This window comes from Armigeres subalbatus, unplaced genomic scaffold (assembly GCF_024139115.2).
Source record: "Armigeres subalbatus isolate Guangzhou_Male unplaced genomic scaffold, GZ_Asu_2 Contig435, whole genome shotgun sequence".
Lineage (NCBI taxonomy): Eukaryota > Metazoa > Arthropoda > Insecta > Diptera > Culicidae > Armigeres > Armigeres subalbatus.
The window spans coordinates 581668-602384 of record NW_026943189.1 but is presented as its reverse complement, the minus strand read 5'-3'; the positions used below and the strand labels follow the sequence as shown (position 1 = coordinate 602384).

Genomic DNA, 20717 nt, shown 5'->3' with positions numbered 1-20717 from the left:
AATACAAAATGGTCAACTTTGACAGACTGTAACTTTGTAACCCCGATGACCGATTGAGCTGAAATTTGGGCAGTGAACTACAAATATGTTGAAATTTACACATATTAAGCATCATTTTTTTTATTGACGCGTTTAAAAATTACGCACTAGGTCAAATTGTTCAAAATAATAGCTGGCCAGATTGAACTATGTGCTAGGATGTTATGGCCAAAATACTATTTTGTACATGAACGAGGTGGATTAATCAGGGTTTTTTTTAATAACTAATTATATTGTTTATCAAATTCATCTAAAAGCGTAAAAATTTACGCATGTTGCATCGAGAAATATCCAAAACAAAAAAGTGGGGATCATGTGTATCCAGTTTCCCCTATGCGTTCGAGAGATTACTGATTACTTAGCCGTCGAAAAGGCACAATCCAAAAAATTCTAACAATATATTCATGCTTTATTGACTGAAAAGTGAAGGACATTGTTCTATCGGATTGAATAAATCTTAGCTATGTTTTATTCATGTGGCATTTGCATGCGTTTACAATGTTCTTTCTCATCTTCTTTAGCAATAGAAGCTCCTTCTAATTTATTCTTATCTCACGCATCCCTGACGTTCATTATTATCTCACGCACTGACCCACCCTAACTCCCGCTTCTCCCCAGCATCAGCATCCGCATCCTGTCCTGACGCGGAACCAACAACCCCAGTATACCAACCCAAGTGCGCCAACTTTCACCTACCGCAACCTCCCATGATGATGGTAACGACTTTGACTATGGCGGTGTGACTACCAACCGGACTGCTGCTGCTGCTTCCATTGCCATGGCTGGTTGTCGTTCCGCGCGCCGGCTTCAAACTTTATTGGAATGCTGCGACCACCCGATGAAGGCATGGCAAAGGACTTCTATTCAGTACTGCGCTGGAACTCGTCGGAAGCGGACGTTTTACTTTTTGCGACATCGTGTGGGGTTTTATCCTCGAGCCCAGAACCGTTCATAAAACGTGCGAGGATGTGTGTTGACTGTTGTTGGGACGTCGCCGCCGTCGCGTGAATCCGTTTTGGTGTGAACAATCCCCGTAAGCCGAGTTGGACAATTGTTCATCCATAGCAGGGCAACACCGCCAGGACGGTGGATAAGGCGAAGACGGCGAGCGCCAGAACCGTGGAAAAGTGTCATCTTTATCGAAAATTGCGCCGTCAGCGGTTTTAAGTGGCGCGCAAAATCATAATAAAAGGCGTGCGAATGTGCAGAGAACGCGGGTGCGGGGATTGCCTTTTCTGATTTTTTCCTGGCCTTGATTTCGGACGAAACTGCAGCCATAAAAAAGACATTCAACGTGTGATCGCCGTTTCGATTGTCCACGCGAAAGAAGGAAAAACGGCCAACAATGGGTGGTAGCACTGGGCGTGGGAAGGTTCAGTCATAATATCTCTTTGAGAGGGCACATCAACAGTGGAATTAACAGTCAAAAAAAAAAACGATTTTCGGCTGACATCCAGTTCAACAAAGGATTAGTACAATAGCTCGCAATGGTACAAAAAGTGAGGGATGAATGTGAAGGTTCCGCTTGAGAAGTGTTATCCTAAGTGGTTGAGAGAAGCGGAAGAAGTTTTACTTTCACGCACTGATGGAAGAGCTCGGCACAAATCGCTCGAGAAGCTGTTAAATGGGTCGGGAAAATCGTTGCCGGAGAATAGTGCTGCGGGGAAGTGAGCTCTAGACGGTAATAGTAAACCCTCGGGGTGATTGATTTGAGTTTGTGTTTTGAGTTATGGACTAGATGCTTACCGGTGATGGAATGGTGAAAGCGTGAAGTAAGATGGATATGGGAAGTGCACGTAATTGAGATCAGCATTCTACAACTTCCAAGAGGTAAGTTTTGATGGCGAATTCAGAATCTTGTTATAAATTACGGTGATGACAATTTCATGTGAAATTGTTTCGCAAGGATATTCGACATAAGAAGTTTTATTATGTTTGTCTTAATTCATTGGCTTCAACGCAAAACCATGGTTAGGGAGGTGGATTCGACTACCCGTTAAGAAAATTAATTTGAGCTTTTTAGTGGAATGTCTTCACTTGACATAAGACGAGTTTGTTCAATCCCATTTAATTCCACCACTTAATTGTACCTTGACAGATACGTATTTCGACCTCAACAATAAGGTCGTCTTCTGTGTCTCGTGCTTGACTCGAATTAAATGGGATTGTACAAACTCGTTCCTTCCGTATATAATTTTTCGAATTGGAAACTTTCCCGACTTCTTTGGGCACAGAATATGAGACACATTAATCTAAAAACGGAAACCCTTGTTCGTTTTAAATGATTGTGTAAAAAAAACACAAAATTAAAAGCTGGGAAAAACCTTGTTTTTGGGGCATGCGATGCCAGAAAAAAAAATAAAAATATGGTTTTTACTAATTTGAATTTAGTAAAAATTAAGTCGGAGGTATTTAGTTTGCCTTGGGCCGAAAATCTCGTTAATAAAGACAAATAATAACAATATTTTAGTTAATATTATAAGAACCTATATAATTAGTACAACCAAACACAATCTCTCGCAAACTGAAAAATAGATTTTCAATAGGAGATTTGGTCTGGAGACTCATAGTGAAAAGTCAGTCCATGTTGAGTTTCGGTCACTTACATAATATCCAATTTACTGATATTTCATCGAGTAAGCGTTTTAAAAATATTTTTACCGACTGCTCAGTCATACAATTTCACAATTTTACATACGTTTTACAACGTCTTACCCGAAGGAAGTCGGTATCAAATATGAATCTAAAATTGAGGACCGTCACAAAATCATGTAAGATTTTGGACGTTAATAGAGCCTTTATCTTTTGATGGATTTTAGATATTTATATATCAATTGACTTGGAAACTATCCAGCAATTTGTCAATTTCTTTGAAACTTACGATTATTTATGATAAACTATTGAAAGCTTTGTTATCATACCAAGTGAAAATTTCAAAACCAATCAATCCCGTTCATGCATTCCCAACACAGACATCAGATCGATGTATGTAACGGGCCTTTTGGTCTACCGCAAGATTTTCTTTGTGTAATCGAACGGACTGCACCGGCCCGGACCGAAACGAAGCAATGCATGGCACCAAAGCTGACGGAGGCAAGGAAGCGAAAAGAAGACGAGGACGAGTCACTGGCCGTAATTTTGTTTACCACATGCCAGAGATGATAGGTTGACATTACAGTAATTTGTGTGATAATGGTTTGTGACACCAAGTTTAGTGAGAAGGTTTGTAGAGAAAATATTTCTTCATAGTCCATGTTGAGAAGAGCTGGTAGGTTTTGCGAAACTGGTAACACTGGCAATGCCATATGCTTGCATACAGAAGCAATTAATTTAGATTGAAAAGAGTTGTGAGGAGTCAGTGGCGTGAATGCTGAATTGAAACTAGATTGTAAGTTTTTTTTCATGAATATGTTAAGTTTATAAATTAATAATAATGAATAAATTCTAGCTTTGAAGCTGTGTAAAATGAAGCACACTGCTGTCAAAAGAGTTTCATTCGCACCACACAAACCATCGCAACATTCTTCAAAGAATCTAAGATTCTAGTGGAAAGGATTCGCCATGGATGAGCTTAAGAGAAAGCTTGAGTTGCTAGAAGAGCAAAACAAGGCATGGCGGTCTGAACAGCACGAACGAGAAAAAAGAATCCAGCTAGATTATGAACGAAAACTTAAGAAACTGGATGATGATTACGAGGCAGCGGCAAGGAAAATTGATTTGGGATTTTGCACACGAAAGGAGGCGATAATTACGAAATATAGCGGGCGAGGTGTCAGTGGAATAACACAAAATTCCACCGAAGAGAAAATCAAATCACATAATGATTTTGATAGTGCCTCCTACCCGAATAGACAAAATTCTGTTCAAGTTAATGCATCCGCGTCAACAATGCCCTCGTCGAAGCCGTTGTGTGTTACACCTGGCGATACGTTTGAAGCAGGAACGACGAGAGTAAGTTATTTGGAATCGACCAGCACAAACAATATCGATGCGTATGATCGTGGTGGTAAGAGAACGACCGATACAGCCAGTATTATCCATCCACGCACTGAAACGAAACAAAAACGAAGTGAATTTCAACTGTCGTGTGTAGCAATTATGGAACAATCTTCGAACAAATGCGACCAAGCGTCAGCAGTAGGACAAACTAACGCACCTAACTACATCTGTTTGGATGCAGGCGCACAAGATAGAAACGAAAAAGGCTTAGTTTCAAAATTTGGAATAGGTGTGACATGCAATAGAGAGCAAGCAGGATTATCAGATTTGGAGCAAGATCGTTTTTCGGAAAAGCTTATTTTCGATCCAGGAGGAAGTGATAGACTTAGTTTTTTTTGGGAGTGGTAAATGAAAGGATTGGGACCAGTGATGGGAAATGTCAAAAAAATGTCATGGCATTGCTATTACTAATTTCGTAATAACTTTTTCCAAAAGTCATTTACCGTGGGGCATCGAAATCCGTACACTTAAGCACCCTGATATATGAAAAACTCATTAGAAAATAGGAATCGAGTGTAAATCAAGCGTTTGTCATTGACACAGGAGCATAAAGGCTTCTGGCTTTGAAGTGTTTCACATTTACTCTCCAAAAACTACGAAAAACATGATAAAATAATGAATGAAATCAACTACTCATGACTCGAAATCCGTCCACCTTGGACGGATTTAGAATCAAAGGATCAAAATCCGTACAGCTATTTTTTAACTAAATATTTAAATTGAAGCAGTCTGATTGACTAAACTACCACTGTAAATAGTTCGATACGCACCTTGAGAAGCGATCTCTTCAATTTGTATTCCGCTTATCTTATGTAATCATTCGCAATTAGCAATTAAAACACAGTTACTTTTGGTGCAATTATGCTCTACCCGAAAACAATATGGCGGCAAAAACTACGCGTTTGGTGGGTGGAGATTTGTTTTTGATTTTTGTTGTTTTAATTACAATCCCTTCTTTCCATTTCAATTCCTTAAAAGCTTACTGCCAAGTATCTGAACAGGATAAGATAAATTATTTCTACATACGTTATGTTTAACCACCTTTAATTTATTGATATCTCATGAGGTAGACGGATTTCGGTGCTGTACGGATTTCGGTCCCGCACGGTACAGTTCGGATTTTTTTATTAACATGTAGTACCTAAAGGGTCCTAGAACTTTGTCGAACAGATCATTGTTCTAAATACAAAGTGTGAGCCATGAGAGCGAGATTAAAAAAATGTCACGGAATGTCATGACATTAATGTCATCTGACACTAATTCGGCTCTCATGCCGCCAATATCATGTTTAGAGAAATTACCTATTAGAAAAAGTTTTCGGGTCATTTGAGAGCTACATGTTTATATGGAAAACATAATTGTAAATGACTTGTGAGAAAAGTTATTAGCAAGTTAGTCCTGAGGCATTCCACGGGGGCATGTCAGTCGATCCTGAGCGACCATTTCGAAAATATTTGAAACTCTGCACAGTTTTTCAATTTCATCTAAATCGTCATTTTTCGATATCAAATCTTCATATTGAGTCACGACTAACTTTTCAAAAGGGTGTATGTGAAAATGGTTCAAAATATTTAAAAAGCTGCACAGCAAAACGGAATGTTCGATTGTTATGATTTTTTCAGCAAAGTTAGACAACTAAATGGTGATTCTTAAGAAAATGTGCACAGTAAAAAAAATTTTTTTGCCTTTAAAAATATCATTTTTGTCACAAAACTCAAATATCTCAAAACCCTATCTTTTTCGAACGTAATTTTTTAGGAAAACGGTCCATTATATTAGCTATCTACCATAAAAATTTGGTGATGGTAAACTAATAAACAAAAAGTTATGACATTTCAAACATTTCACAATTTTCACATTTAGTAAAAAAAATTTTTTTTCTGTGTGTGTTATTTCGAGAATTGCAGTTTGATGCAGATTTTATTGTTAAGGGACGTGATTTAAACAAGTTGTTTTCATGATATTTTGATTTAATTATTCATAGCATCTATAAGAAACTTAGACACGATCCAGTGTTGTGATCAAAAGTATTGATAGTGTCATAATTTTCATTGCACGTGACTGGCGAAAAATTCTTATAATAGTGTTGAAACCTGTTGATAATAACGTTGATAGAAACATATCAGAAATGTTATTTTTAAGACAAAAGCTGCAAAATCAAAGATTTATATACACGTGTACGTCTATAGTTTACCTGCAAAAAATATACCTCTTAGAGAATAGACTTTATGATCAGGAGGAAACGGGTATCTTCAACAACAACAAATGCATAATAGGTACATACCATGACAAAGCTTACGAAAAGCAAAAAATTACTACTACTAAGTTTGTTAGAGATTGTATAGTGACTTTTTTCTTCAGTCATTCTAATGAGACCAAGCTGCTCAGTGAAAACTTAATAGTGATTTTGTTTATTGAAATATTACTAACCACATGGGTAGCAGCTTTCTCAATTGTTGTATGCCGTTTGATGGAAAAAGTGTTCAAAAGAGTTACGAAATCTCACCGAAAGCAGCATAGATAAACTGAAAGCGACTGGTTATGCTCCAATGTCCACATTGAATACAAATTTACGCATTTGCACGTCCTGCCGTCTAAACGTTGACAAAAGAGCAATCTGTATATCATCGGTTGAGCAGAGCGCAGGAAGTTCGAAAACGACAGCAACTGAGGAATTGCCAGATGTATCGACAACAACTGAGGAATTGCCAGAAGTATTAAGTGCTGAGAGCCTTGCCACCGTACCATCAGCGAAATCTGTTTCAACAAATCAATCGGAAGATGAGTGTATCCAAAAGGTCAACATCGAACGCTTTAACGAGGGCATAGCTGGGATAAAAGTGACTCGATTAAATGGAGTAAGATGGACTACGTTTATTACCCGGAGAAAAATACCGTGAAATAAACGAAGCTGTACGAAGAAACCTCTTCAAATTAGGACCTGATGATGTGGAAAATACAGACTACGATGAGGTAATTATAAATATGAAGGAAAGGTTCTCGAATGCAGCCACGACAAGGAAAGAAAAATTATTGATTTTGTCGATGCTGCCAAGTTCGTGGTCTATTCAGGATGCCATTGATGAGTTCAAAACCAATAGAAATACAGTAAAAGAGGCAAAACAAATGAAGAATAACTGTCTTTCAACCAAAAATACTAGGTCTAGTACTGCATTAACAGATGAGACAAAAGAAATAGTAGTTCAATATTTTGAAGATGATGAAGTAAGTCGAGCTATGCCTGGTCAAAAGATTATGTATCAGTAAAAAAAAGATGGAAAGCGTCAAGCAATCCAAAACGATTAATGATGACGACTTTGAAAGAAGCGTACACACGCTTCAAGGAAATTCACGATAATATTAAAATAGGTTTTCCTCATTTGCAAGCCTTCGGCCAAGGCAATGTAAGCTTCTTTCCAATTCAGGAACACATAATGTGTGTGTGCACAACCCATGAGAATATTAATCTTATTTTACATAGTTTGAAAAGAATCAATTTAACAAAGGATATTAAAATGTTAACTGGTAGTCTTTGTGTGAAAATACAACATCAAATTGCTATCTACGATCTTGTTCGGATTGTCCAGATTCTTCATCATTGGAAAATACTTTATTCGCTGAGTTTGAAGAAAATATATTGATCAGTTATCATTTGAGCAATGGGTGACCACGGATAGGTGTGACATAGAAACTATTGTAAAACCTGTAGATGAGTTTGTGTCATATTTTGCTTGAAATTAGAAAGTTTAATCCCTCACGATTTCATTAAAACAGAACAATCCAGCTTATTAAAAATACGAAAATACATTTACAAAATGGTGAATTTTTAGTCATTTGTGATTTTCTGAAAATTACAGCTTTGTATTGCAAGATGAAGTGCAGTCCCATCATTGGAACGTACAACAAGCTACAATTCATCCATTCGTTATTTATTTTAATGGAAGTACGCAAATTGAACACTTAAGTTTTATTATAATTTCCGAAGATTTAAGACACGATTCAGTATCCGTAAACTTGTTCATTGGAAAAATGATTAACTTTTTACGCGTTGATAAGCATAAAGAAGTCAAAAAGATATATTTCATGTTTGATGGAGCAGCGTCGCAGTACAAAAATCGTAAGAATTTTTCGAGCCTATGTCAATTTAAATCAATGTACGGAATTGATGCAGAATGGCATGTTTTGCTACATCACATGGCAAAGGTCCTTATGATGCTATTGGAGGAACAATAAAGCGCATGGCCACAAGAGCAAGTTTAGCCAAAGAACGTGAGCATCCAATTAAAACTGCGAAAGAACTTTTTGATTGGGCAAATCGTAGAAAAGAAAAGATTTAACCAAATTATCATTTTGTTTTACTACTACTGAAGAGTACGAAATAAAGGCTTCAGAGCTCAGCGAGCAATTTAATAACGCGAAAACGATCCAAGGAACCCAAAATTTCACTGTTTCATTCCATTGTCGGAAAATAAAATTAAAGCAAAACTATACTCAAACTGTGCTGATAATAATTCAAAAGTGTTCGATATTTTAAAAAATTTGAATAAAAATAAATAAAAAATAAGTATTAATAAACTGTTTTCATGATATCATAACCCATACCAAAATTCAAACCCAAAACTCTTAGAGTTTCTATAACAACATTGTGTAACTGCCACATTTAATTTAATACTTAGGATAATATTAATTCATTTTTATTTATTTATACATATAATATTTATACATATAATATACATAGTATCGATGAATACGTAAATATGGAATATCATACAAACAACTTGTCTAACTCACGCAAGGCCCTTAACAATAAAATCAGCATCAAACTGCGATTCTTGAAAAAAAAAAAATACACGGAAATTTTTTTTTGTTTACTATATGTGAAAATTGTGAAATGTTTGAAATGTCATAACTTTTTTGTTTATTAGTTTACCATCACCAAATTTTTATGGTAGATAGCTAATATAATGGACCGTTTTCCCTAAAAAAATTACGTTCGAAAAAAGATAGGGTTTTGAGATATTTGAGTTTTTGTGACAAAATGATATTTTTAAAGGCAAAAAAATTTTTTACTGTGCGCATTTTCTTAAGAATCACCATTTAGTTGTCTAACTTTGCTGAAAAATCATAACAATCGAACATTCCGTTTTGCTGTGCAGCTTTTTAAATATTTTTGAACCATTTTCACATACACCCTTTTGAAAAGTTAGTCGTGACTCAATATGAAGATTTGATATCGAAAAATGACGATTTAGATGAAATTGAAAAACTGTGCAAAGTTTCAACTCAATAGAAAATCATGAATTAAAAATTTTCTTAAATTTTGATGCTGTTGCTTGGAATCGCTCTCCTATGACATCGATATGACATTTCCCGTCACTGATTGGGATTGCATTATAGACCAGTTGGTTACTAGTTTCACGGGTGGGACTGTTGAGAAGAGCTGGTAGGTTTTGCGAAACTGGTAACACTGGCAATGCCATATGCTTGCATACAGAAGCAATTAATTTAGATTGAAAAGAGTTGTGAGGAGTCAGTGGCGTGAATGCTGAATTGAAACTAGATTGTAAGTTTTTTTCATGAATATGTTAAGTTTATAAATTAATAATAATGAATAAATTCTAGCTTTGAAGCTGTGTAAAATGAAGCACACTGCTGTCAAAAGAGTTTCATTCGCACCACACAAACCATCGCAACAGTCCAAACCAACCGTGAGTAGCAGAATCATGAGCACGCGTCAGAGGAAAATGCTGCAATAATTAATGCGCATGAATGGCATCAGTAGCAGTCAAGTGAGATAGAACCGCTCTCCGCGGAATCTAGAAAAACTGGCTAGCGTGCGCGAAAAAGCAGCTTTAGGCCCGATATCCACGTAGCGTCTTTTCAACGCTGCGTGCACACGGCGTTAAAAGGACGCAGATGTGCATCGGGAAAAAGCGGTAACGCAGCGTCACCGCACCGATGCACACCTGCGTTTTTTCAACGCCACGTGCACGCAGCGTTGAAAAAACGCTACGTGGGCATCGGGCCTTACTGTGTTAAATGGAGTAAGCCTTTAAGTCCCGCTCGTTTAGTTTCCATTAGGCGTGCAAATACTATGGGCACCCATGACGAATAACGAAGGGGCGGCGTTATTTGGCTTACTATATAAGATACGCACGAAAGCCATTTTATTCCATCCGTGATTCCGCGGAGAGTGATTCCATCCTAGCTTCGGTTTTGTTGCTGTTTGTGGCGTATTATTGAAGATAAATTGGTTATTTCCAGGACCACTATTTTTGTAGAAGAGAAGGTTGAGTCGAGACAAACTTTCTTAAAAGTGCAAGTTTTCTACAAAGTGCAAAGTGCACTCATAATCGCTTGGCGTCGGCAGAAAGTTTCCGTCGGTTGCAAGGTCATGAACTCACGAGCGCGCGTATGCGGGAGACGCTGTAAATACTAATTCGTATGGAAGGCACTAAGGTGAAATTTTCTCTCGAGATTTGGTTTTATTGTTGTTTGTTTTTGGGAAGACAAATCATTTAAAATAAATCGGTTATTTTCAAGACCATCTTCCACAAAAAAAGCGGCCAACGGCTATCTTGCGGTCGTGTCTTGTACACACACAACTCTTCTGATTGTTTGCCTAAAGTCTATCATTTCACTCCAAAAACGAACTTTTTATAGAAGGCTCAGATGGGTCACCATGGGTTGTTATATAGCAATTGACTGAGCTCGAAGAACTGAGCAAATGTCTGTCTGTCCGTGTGTATGCATGTATGTGTGTGTATGTGTGCACAGTTGCCCTAAAAAACATTAGCCAATTTTTCATATAATAATTTTCAACCCATTATCTCGTAACAAATTGCATTCGACAGAGCATAAACGTAGTTGATCACTGTTGAATTTCTTAACGATTGCGCATTGAAAAAATTCTAAATATTAAAACTAAATTTCATAACTAATATAGTGATTAAGTTATAATATGGGAAACATGTTTCTGATATTTGTCGTCGTGAGTTTGGTCTAACTTGAAATATACAACCAAACAGACGGTTATTCGATGAGAATCGACAGGAATATTTCTCCTAGAGAATAACAGTATCATCGCGTCGAAATGTAAGTTAAATATAAAAAACTCGATGTGAAATTGTAAGATTAGGTAGCCGTTCAATAAATATTAAAAATGTGCAACTGATTTGATGCTATTCAACCGATTTGAACTAGAATCACAATACACGAAGATGAAGTAGAGGAATACAGCTGTCATGAAAGTATTTCAGTAATAAACTATAGAGGAAGATTGTTGTGCGGTAAGACGCGCGGCTACAAAGCAAGACCATGCTGAGGGTGGCTGGGTTCGATTCCCGGTGCCGGTCTAGGCAATTTTCGGATTGGAAATAGTCTCGACTTCCCTGGGCATAAAAGTATCATCATGTTAGCCTCATGATATACGAATGCAAAAATGGTAATCTGGCTTAGAAACCTCGCAGTTAATAACTGTGCTTAATGAACACTAAGCTGCGAGGTGGCTCTGTCCCAGTGTGGGGATTTTAAGTATTTCCTCCAGGATATTCTTCGGAAATTCTTTTAGAAAAGCCATATGGAATTTCTTCTGAAATTCGTGCAGGAACTATTCCGGAAATTTTGTTGGAAGAAATTTTCCGAGTATATATTAAAGAATAAGACAGGAAATACTAAAGGAATTTTCGGAAGAGTTTCTAAAGAACATTTCAAAGAAAATTCCAGATTAAATTTACGGAAGAACTCGTAAAGTAATTTCCGAATGATACTAAAAGAACTTATGAAAGAATTTCAAAAGTGATTCCCGAATTTTTTTTTAAAGAAATATCCGAAGTTCTCAAGGAATTTCCAATTAAATATCCGGAGGATTGTTCGAAGGAATTAAAGAAAATCGAAAAAATTTCTGGATGAAGATCTGAAGAAATTTCGTAATAACTACAATAATTTCTTCCTAGAGTTTCCTAGAGAAAGAATTTTTTTAAAGATATTAAAAAATTCCAGAAATAATTGCTGAAGCAATTTCTAAAATAAAATAGTAGGACTTCCTAAGCCAATTTCCGCAGCCATTCTTTAAGCCATTTTTAAAAGAAATCAGAAAGAAATTTCTGAAGGAATTCTTCTAAGGGAATTCAGGCAGATTTTCCTGAAGCAATTTCCTTGGGTATTTCCGCAGAATTTTTCGTAGGAATCCGACCAAATTTCTAAATTGTACAATAATTTGGTAAGGAATTTCCGAAGAAATCTCATGAGGAATAGACGCAGGGGGGTCACCTAGCGTAGTTGGCTACACGTTCGCCTCATAAGCGAATGGTCATGGGTTCGATTCCCAGCCCCTCCACCAAACCCTTGTCAGTCGCCAGAAGCGCAGTCCGTACGGTGGCGTTTTGGGGAACGCGCCTCACCGACACGGCTGCCTGATGACGACTGACGAAACTGTTCTTCTCGGAGGCATTCCTGCAACGTTCCTCGATTAATGGCAACCGAACAAAGCAACGATCACTGGATTAATCACATGGACAAATGAGCACAATGGACTCACGACGTTATGGACTGGCAATGACAAGGAATTATGGACATCTAAAAATAGATTCTGTGTAGACTCTGTACATGGAAGAAAAAAAGTACCCAGAGTTGAGTTTTTAAAACTTATTCTTGAGTAATTTTTTCTCTTCTCTTTCATGGAACACCATAAAGAATTTCTAAAAGTATTGCAAAAGGAATTTCTGAATGAAATTGAGGAGGGGTTTCTAAAGGAATTGTTTGGCAAATTTTAAAAGAAGTTTCAAAATAATTCCATAAGACATTTTTGAAGGTATTTCTAGACTGACTTGCGTAGGATTTTTGAAGAAATTCCTTGTAGCGAGAGAAAAAATTCACGATGGAATCTTTAAGGAATTTTCGAATTTATGCCTGAAAGAATTTCTGGGTGACTTACCGAAATAATTCCTGGGGGATGATTTTTCGAACGAGCCTAAATTATGAAATATCACCTGAATAATTATTGAAGAAATTTCCGAAGCAGCTCCTGAAGTAAATTTCTAAGGCATCCTCAAGAATATCCACAGAAATATGGTGATGGATCAACAGTAATCGCGATATTTTTGTTTTATTTTGGCAATTCTTATTTCCATATTCACAACATAGTTTTGTTTTACTGCTGTCTTAATTTTTTAGACTTCCCGGAGGGATTTCTGGCAGATTTCCCGTAAGAATTCCTTTAGACGTTTCTGAAGGATTTTTTGTAGAAATCTAAAAATGTGTATGAAAATTACCATAGGGATTTGCTTGGAAATTCCATTGGAAATTCTTTCGAAGATTCTTTTAATAATTCATTAGGAAATTTCTTCAACAATTCCGATAGAAATTCTTGTTCCAAAAACAAAATTCTTCCTGAAATATTTCTTCTAAAATTGCTCCAGTAAATCATTCAGACATTCTTTCGGGAAATCTTCCAGGGATAATTAATTAAATTTTCCCTGTAGTTCATTTGAATATTCCTTCAGGGATTCTTTTGTAAAAGTTGTAAACCATTGTAGGGGTATGTGGCCGGACCATCATCATCATCATCATCATCATCATCATCCTAAGAAATCCGGAAAATTATGGAAGAATGAAAAAGGAAATTTCAAAAGAATTCTTGTAGGAGTTTCTAGAAGAAATTTCTTAGGATTTCCTGAAAAAAAAAATCTTAAGAAATTTATAAAGAATTCTCGAAGAAATTCCCAATGAAATTTATGAAGGATTCCTAAAAGAAAGTCTAAAGGATTTTCTGAAGAGCTTCCCGAAAGAAAGCGCAACAAAAATTTCGAAAAAAATCAAAAGGAATCTCCGAATGTCTAAAGGAATTTCTGTAAATATTGCTAAATAAAGGAAATAGCCGAAAGAATACCTGAAGAATTGTCGAAAGAATTCCTGGAGGAAGTTCTGAATAAATTCCTGAGGGAAATTTTAATGGAACTTCCAGATTTTCTGCTTAGAGTTTCCAAAGCTATTTCTTGGGAAAGAATTTCCTAAAAGAAGGATTTTCCGAAATTTTCTTATAATTGCTTCTTTGAAATTTCGAATATTATGAGGAATATCAAAAGAAATTACTGAATTATCTCTGAAGCAATTTCCGGAGGATTTTCAGAAGAAATCTCAAAAAATTCTGAAAGAATTCTTGGAGAAATTTTTGCAGAAATTTAAGAATGTCGGAAATTCCTACAGAATTTCATGTCAATTCCATCTGGAAATTCCTTTGATAATTCTTCTAGAAAATCCTTTGGAAATTCCCCTAAGAATTTCTTTGGAAAATTCTTCGGAAATACATATAGAAAAAAATTCGAGAATTCCTTCAGAAATACCTACGGAAATTGTTTTAGACATACATTCGGAATTTGTTTTAAAAGGAATTCAGAAATTCCCTCGAAAATGCTTGTGGAGATCTCCGTTAGAATTGTTAAAAGAATTTCTTCCGAAATCTTTCAAGACATGCATTCGGTAATTCTTTTAGAAATTTGTAATTTACATTGGAAATTTGTTTGGAATTCCTACGGAAAACCCATCGGAAATTCCTTAAAGAATACCTACGGAAATTGTTTCAGGAAAGCCTTCCAAAATTTCTTTAGAAGAATTCTTTATATGAATTTCTTCATGAATTCCTTTCGAAATTGCTTTAAGAATTCCAGACGAAATTGAATAAGGAACTCATTTCAATTTTTAACACGTTCGTCCCCAACCCCCATTTTACGACAAAACTCAAAATTCAAATCCACGCAGCTCAGCCAATTTCTAACGGATTTTCAAGCAATCTTCTGGAATCGATCACAAAATTCCTATAGTTTTAGGAACAAATTTTTGTGCAATGGCCATGGTTCCGGAAATATTCCGGGGAGTACTGGGGTTACCTCCCTCCCGGAAAAACTGGTCACTGGCAGATCGGCTTCGAAATCCATCGTACGACATGTCGAACTTCATGATTTTGCAAAACAAGTACACTGGAGTACATTTCGGCGACCTTCGATCGAAGTGGCCACCTTCCGGGTACCTCAGAGGCCTGGTTCCCTTGGGGAACTGGCCAATTTTTGTTCAATCTTTGAACCCATCTTGCTACATGTCAAACTTCATGATTTTACAAAACAAGTACACTGGAGTAAATTTCGGCGATTTCAGATCGAATTGACCACTCTCCGGGTACTTCCAGGGCCTGGTTCCCTTGGGGAAATGGTCAATATCCGTTCAATTTTGGAACCCATCTTGCGACATGTCAAACTTCATAATTTTGCAAAACAAGTCGGTGATTCTTGATCGAATTGGCCACCCTTCGGATACTTCCAGGGCCTGGTTCCCTTTGGGAAGTGACCAATTTTCGTTCAATCTTGGAATCTACTTTGCGGCATGTCAAACTTAATGATTTTGCAAAACAAGTACACTGGAGTCCATTTCTGAGATTTTCGATCGAATTGGCACCTTCCGGGTACTTCCAGGTAGACCTGTGCGCAGATTGAAATTTTACCGGCGGTGGCGTGATAGATCATTTTCAGGCAGCGGCGGCGGCGTCACGCCGTTGGTGATCAGCGGTGATCAGCGTGGATCGGCGTGAACCAGTTTCAAGCGCCAAAATTTCTTCAGAAGTTCGTCAAGGAATTCTTCCAGAAGTTCCTCCACTAGTTTTTTTTAAAGATCATCAAGAAATTCCTTTAGACATTCTTCCGTAAGTGCCTCTAGGAAGTTACTCCAGAAACAGAGAAACTTCCAGAAGACTTCCGGTAGGAATTTCCGGAGGAACTTCCGAAGGAATTATTGGAGGAACTTCCGGAGGAATTACTGGAGGAACTTCCGGAGGAATTCCTGGAGGAACTTCCAGAGGAATTATTAGAAAAACTTCCGGAGGAAGTACTGGAGTAATTTCCGGAGAAATTACTGGTTGAGCTTCCGGAGGAAAAACTGTAGGAACTTCCGGAGGAAATACTGGAGGAACTTCCGGAGGAATTCCTGGAGGAACTTCCGGAGGAATTCCTGGAGGAACTTCCGGAGGAATTCGTGAAGGAACTTCCGGAGGAATTCGTGAAGGAACTTCCGGAGGAATTCCTGAAGGAACTTCCGGAGGAATTCCTGGAGGAACTTCCGAAGGAATTCCTGGAGGAACTTCCGGAGGAATTCCTGGAGGAACTTCCGGAGGAATTCCTGGAGGAACTTCCGGAGGAATTCCTGGAGGAACTTCTGGAGGAATTCCTGGAGGAACTTCCGGAGGAATTCCTGGAGGAACTTCCGGAGGAATTCCTGGAGGAACTCCCGGAGGAATTCCTGGAGGAACTTCCGGAGGAATTCCTTAAGGATCTTCCGGCGGAATTCCTGGAGTATCTTCCTGAGGAATTCCTGGAGGAACTTCCGAAGGAATTGCTGGAGGAACTTCCGGAGGAATTGCTGGAGGAACTTCTGGAGGAATTGCTGGAGGAACTTCCGGAGGAATTGCTGGAGGAACTTCCGGAGGAATTTCTAGAGGAATTATTGGAGAAGCTTCCTGAAGGAACTTCCAGACGAAATCCTGAGGAGTATCTTGAGGAATTTCCCAGAGACACTTATGGAGGAATATCTGTAGGAATGTCCAAAGAAATTTCTTGACGATCTTTTGAAAAAAACTCCTGGAAGAACTTCTGGAAGAATTTCAGGAGGAACTTCTGAAGAAATTTTGGCGCTTGAAACTGGTTCACGCCGATCCACGAAGCCAACAATCTCCAACGGCGTGCCGCCGTCACGCCGCCACGCTGGCTGAAAATAATCTATCACGCCACCGCCGGTAAAATTTCAATCAGCGCACAGGTCTACCTGGAAGTACTCGGAGGGTGGCCAATTCGATCGAAAGTCGCCGAAATATACTCCAGTGTACTTGTTTTGCAAAATCATGAAGTTTGACATGTCGCAAGATGGGTTAGAAGATTGAACGAAAATTGGCCACTTCTCCAAGGGAACCAGGCCCTGGAAGTACCCGGAGCGTGGCCAATTCGAAATTGGCTAAGCTGCGTGGATTTGAATTTTGAGTTTTGTCGTAAAATGAGGGTTGGGGACGTACGTGTTAAATTAATTACATCAGCAATTATTTCAGGTTTTTTTTTTAACAAACTCTTCCAGTAATTTCCGTAACTCTAGGAAGGAATTCTTGGAATTCCTTTGAAATTCCTCTTAGGAATATCGTCATAATTTTACCCAGGTATTCTTGTGAAATATCCTTCAGGAATTCCTTTGGACATTCCTCCAGTCGTGGCGTCCAAAAAAGCGTTGTTCAATGTAATCGAGTTGACGATGCCGTAGCTTTCTGAGTCCTACTTCACAATTATTATTTAGTTTCAGCTGCTTCCAAAAACAATTCAAGTTCTTAATGGCTTTCTCGAATTTGTCCTGTGGCTAACTTCTTGCCGTTCTTTTCCAACAAAGCTACATCTCCCTAACATGGTAGTGACACTGTTCTGATCTCCATCTCATTGAACATACATATATAGGCTGACCAGATCATTTCGGTGAAAAAACGGGACAAACGCATTTGCAAAACGGGACATGTCAAAAAACCTTGTGACAAAATTCAAGAGCTGTGGAAATTTCAAAATGTGTTAGCCTTATTTAACTCCTCAAAGGGGCGCGGAAAAAACACAAAGGAACAAAAAATACGCAATTATCAAAATATTAAAAAAAGTGGAATTTTGAAATTTTATTTTTAACTCACTCGTCAACATGCATTAAGGATTTTATCACTGATAAATATTAAAATCTTTTCCACTTCTGAACAATTGAAAATAACAAAAAATAGTCAAAATACCCTGCCTTAAGCCGGTCTGAGCATTAGAAAGATAAGAAAAAATCATTTTAAGAAAATAAAATGTCAAAAGAGAAATGCGAAAAGAGCAGTAGGGTAGGATTAATAATTTTTACTTTTTACTTACTTATGGATCCTGTACACCGCCGGTGGTGCAAAGGGCCGACTTGAAAGATCTCCATCCTGAGGATTAATAATTCCTCGTGCTAAAACCCTTTTTCATGAATATAATTGATGGAAAATCTGCGGATAAGAATAACAAGAATCTCAACAATGAAAGAAAATTATTAGAATATAATTTTAATTATTTCCATGCGTATGGGTGGCGCATGTAAATAATTGTAAAATCTAATCAATTGATAAAATGACGCTAAAAGTAGCCTCACCCATCGGGAATCTTGTTCATTGATTTTGTTCTCATGTGCTTCCAAAAAGCAAACTCATGCAATTACGTGGGGAAATGTAAAACAAATCCTGGCTAATTTATAGGATGATTTACAGATTGGACTCTCGGAGAATTCCGACAGGATTGTATTTTAAAATCGGGCTAATATTCCACAACGGAATCTCATAAATCGCGCCTACACATATGGAAGCGAAATTTGCAGATAAGCTCCTGATCTGTAAACAGTTAAACACACCTTAAAGTAAGTACGTAAGGACCGAAATCCGAACAAATTTTTCCTCGGTTAGAAACTGCCTTTATCTCGATTTTGTACAGCTGATTTATACATTATATTTGAATGTTATCGTTTTTTTTTACAGTGGATGATTTCGAGATATTCAGAATTATTCAAAAAGACTTTGAATGATTCTTAATTTTTCGATAGGAATCAAACGTTTGAAAAAATTGTGGTAAAGCAGATTTGAGAAAAAAAAGTATTACCGCAAGTGAGCTTAATCTAGAAATTAGAATGTCTGTCGCTGCGCTTCATTTTATTGACCTTGAGACGTAACCTGATTTTCAGGATATGCTTGCCAACCGAGTCACCGGTTCCGTTCAATCCACAGATGAAAGTGGCCAAATTTAAATGCCTTCAAAATAAGCAGAAAAAAGTCGTTGAAATGGAACTGTATGAAAAAATCTCCCGTTGTCACCTGTTGTTATTAACTATTATAACCTTAAGAAAAGTTGATCTATTCAAAATACATAACGGCATAGATAAATAGCATCAAAACCAACACCAATAATATAACTTCCCACCCTTTTTTATGGGTTTTCTATGTATTTGATTTTAGATTCCTGCCTAAAATATTGAATTTGTTTGAATAATATGAATCTTTTTGAAAAAATCAATGAAAAAACGGGACAAATTGAGGATTTTTTAGATTACGACGGGACAGCACAATACGGTCTAAAAAACGGGACTGTTCCGTTAAATACGGTACGTATGGTCAGCCTAAACATATATTAATCTCATCGCCAAATAAAGAAATACAGCACCAATTTCGTCGCTTCTTTTTGTCAACACGCGTGCTCACTGCTGAAAAAATCACAAAAATAATAAACAAACCAAATTTCTTTCGTTTTTGATGGGATGAACATCGGAGCCATGCGATGAATTTCAGGAACAGTTCCCCAACATCTTAAAATTGCGTAGATAACATTCACATTTTTAGGGATGTTAGCCATGGATCAGAGAATTACAGTTGCAATTAGGAAATAGTAGGAGAAGAATACAGCGAAGGTGAGATTGTTGAAGAGCCGCACGAGGGCGAATGGTTTCCGGAAATAAAAACGCCAGCAGGAAGTTCGAGAGGAGCAATTATACCGCGCTAATAACACATGAGAGTTTTGTAAGGACATACACCATTCACGGTAGGGCTACGTGCCACAGCCTGACATGTGTACGCACCCAAACGGAAATCGTCACACACACGCGTGTATACACGACGTGATGCAAAGATATGGGGATTTACCTGGAAGGACACGCGCAGGTCATAAGTTTCCCAACCCCGTGAGTTTGTATCGCGCGGTGGTGACGAAGTCGAGGTGGTTGATGAGTTTGTGTACTTAGGCTCACATGTGACCGTTGACAGTGATACTAACAGAGATATTCCGACACACGTTGTGGCAGTCAATCAGCCAATCGTACGCACTTTGATTCGCAAAGACACTTCGATCGATTGACCCAGTGCAAAACGTTCATCAGATCGATAATGTTCTACGAACACGAAATCTTAACCATGCTCGTATATAGGGGTCTAATGGGCCACTTGGAGTCTTGGAAAGAAAAGCTCTGCGAATCATAATGGGGCAATATAGAAGACTGTACGTGGAGGAGGACATGACATGCAGCAGCTGTTGGGAGATTCATCCATCGTTTACACCAAGCATTCCGGAAAGCTACGATGAACTAGGTACGTAATAAGAATGTCCAGAATTTCAGACAATAACCCAGTGAAAATGTTTCTCAATAGTGAGTACACACTAAGTGGGAAATTGCAATTTCTCACACCTTCGATAATCGAGACTGCCATTTCAGTACTTTTCCAAATAACCTACTTAATTACAGGTTCGGAAAAGAAAATTATTTTAAGCTTTCAGTGAAATGTCTTTACTTGTCATAAGACGAGTTTGTACAATACCAATACCATACTATGACAGTTACTTATTTCGACCTCAACAGTAAGGCCCAGTTTCGATCTGTCGAGTCAAATACGAGACACTGAAGCTTTTAGCTAGTTAGTGATAGGCCATAATACAACAAATAACAACAACGACGTATTTGAAATTCTATTGGGGCAGCAAGGCAGTGAAGGAATTTGAAGGAATAAGAATTTGTATTTCTTCTGAATTTTTATTCAATCATACCTATCCTTGAAACTAGATCCTAATCAAATATACTCAATATTCAATTTATTCATATTCGTGAGCCTGAAAACCAAT

The 20717-nt window shown here is 37.6% G+C and overlaps 1 protein-coding gene across 4 annotated transcripts in view; it reads left to right on the top strand.

The window, feature by feature from the left end:
* The first annotated feature begins 991 nt into the window (after positions 1-991).
* Positions 992-20717, top strand: part of LOC134204189 (uncharacterized) — a 378242-nt gene continuing 358516 nt past the window's right edge. For all 4 annotated transcript variants that reach the window (XM_062679017.1, XM_062679018.1, XM_062679019.1 and 1 more), the window contains exon 1: positions 992-1869. The gene's annotated coding sequence lies outside the window, so the exon portion shown is untranslated. The remainder of the gene's footprint in view (positions 1870-20717) is intronic.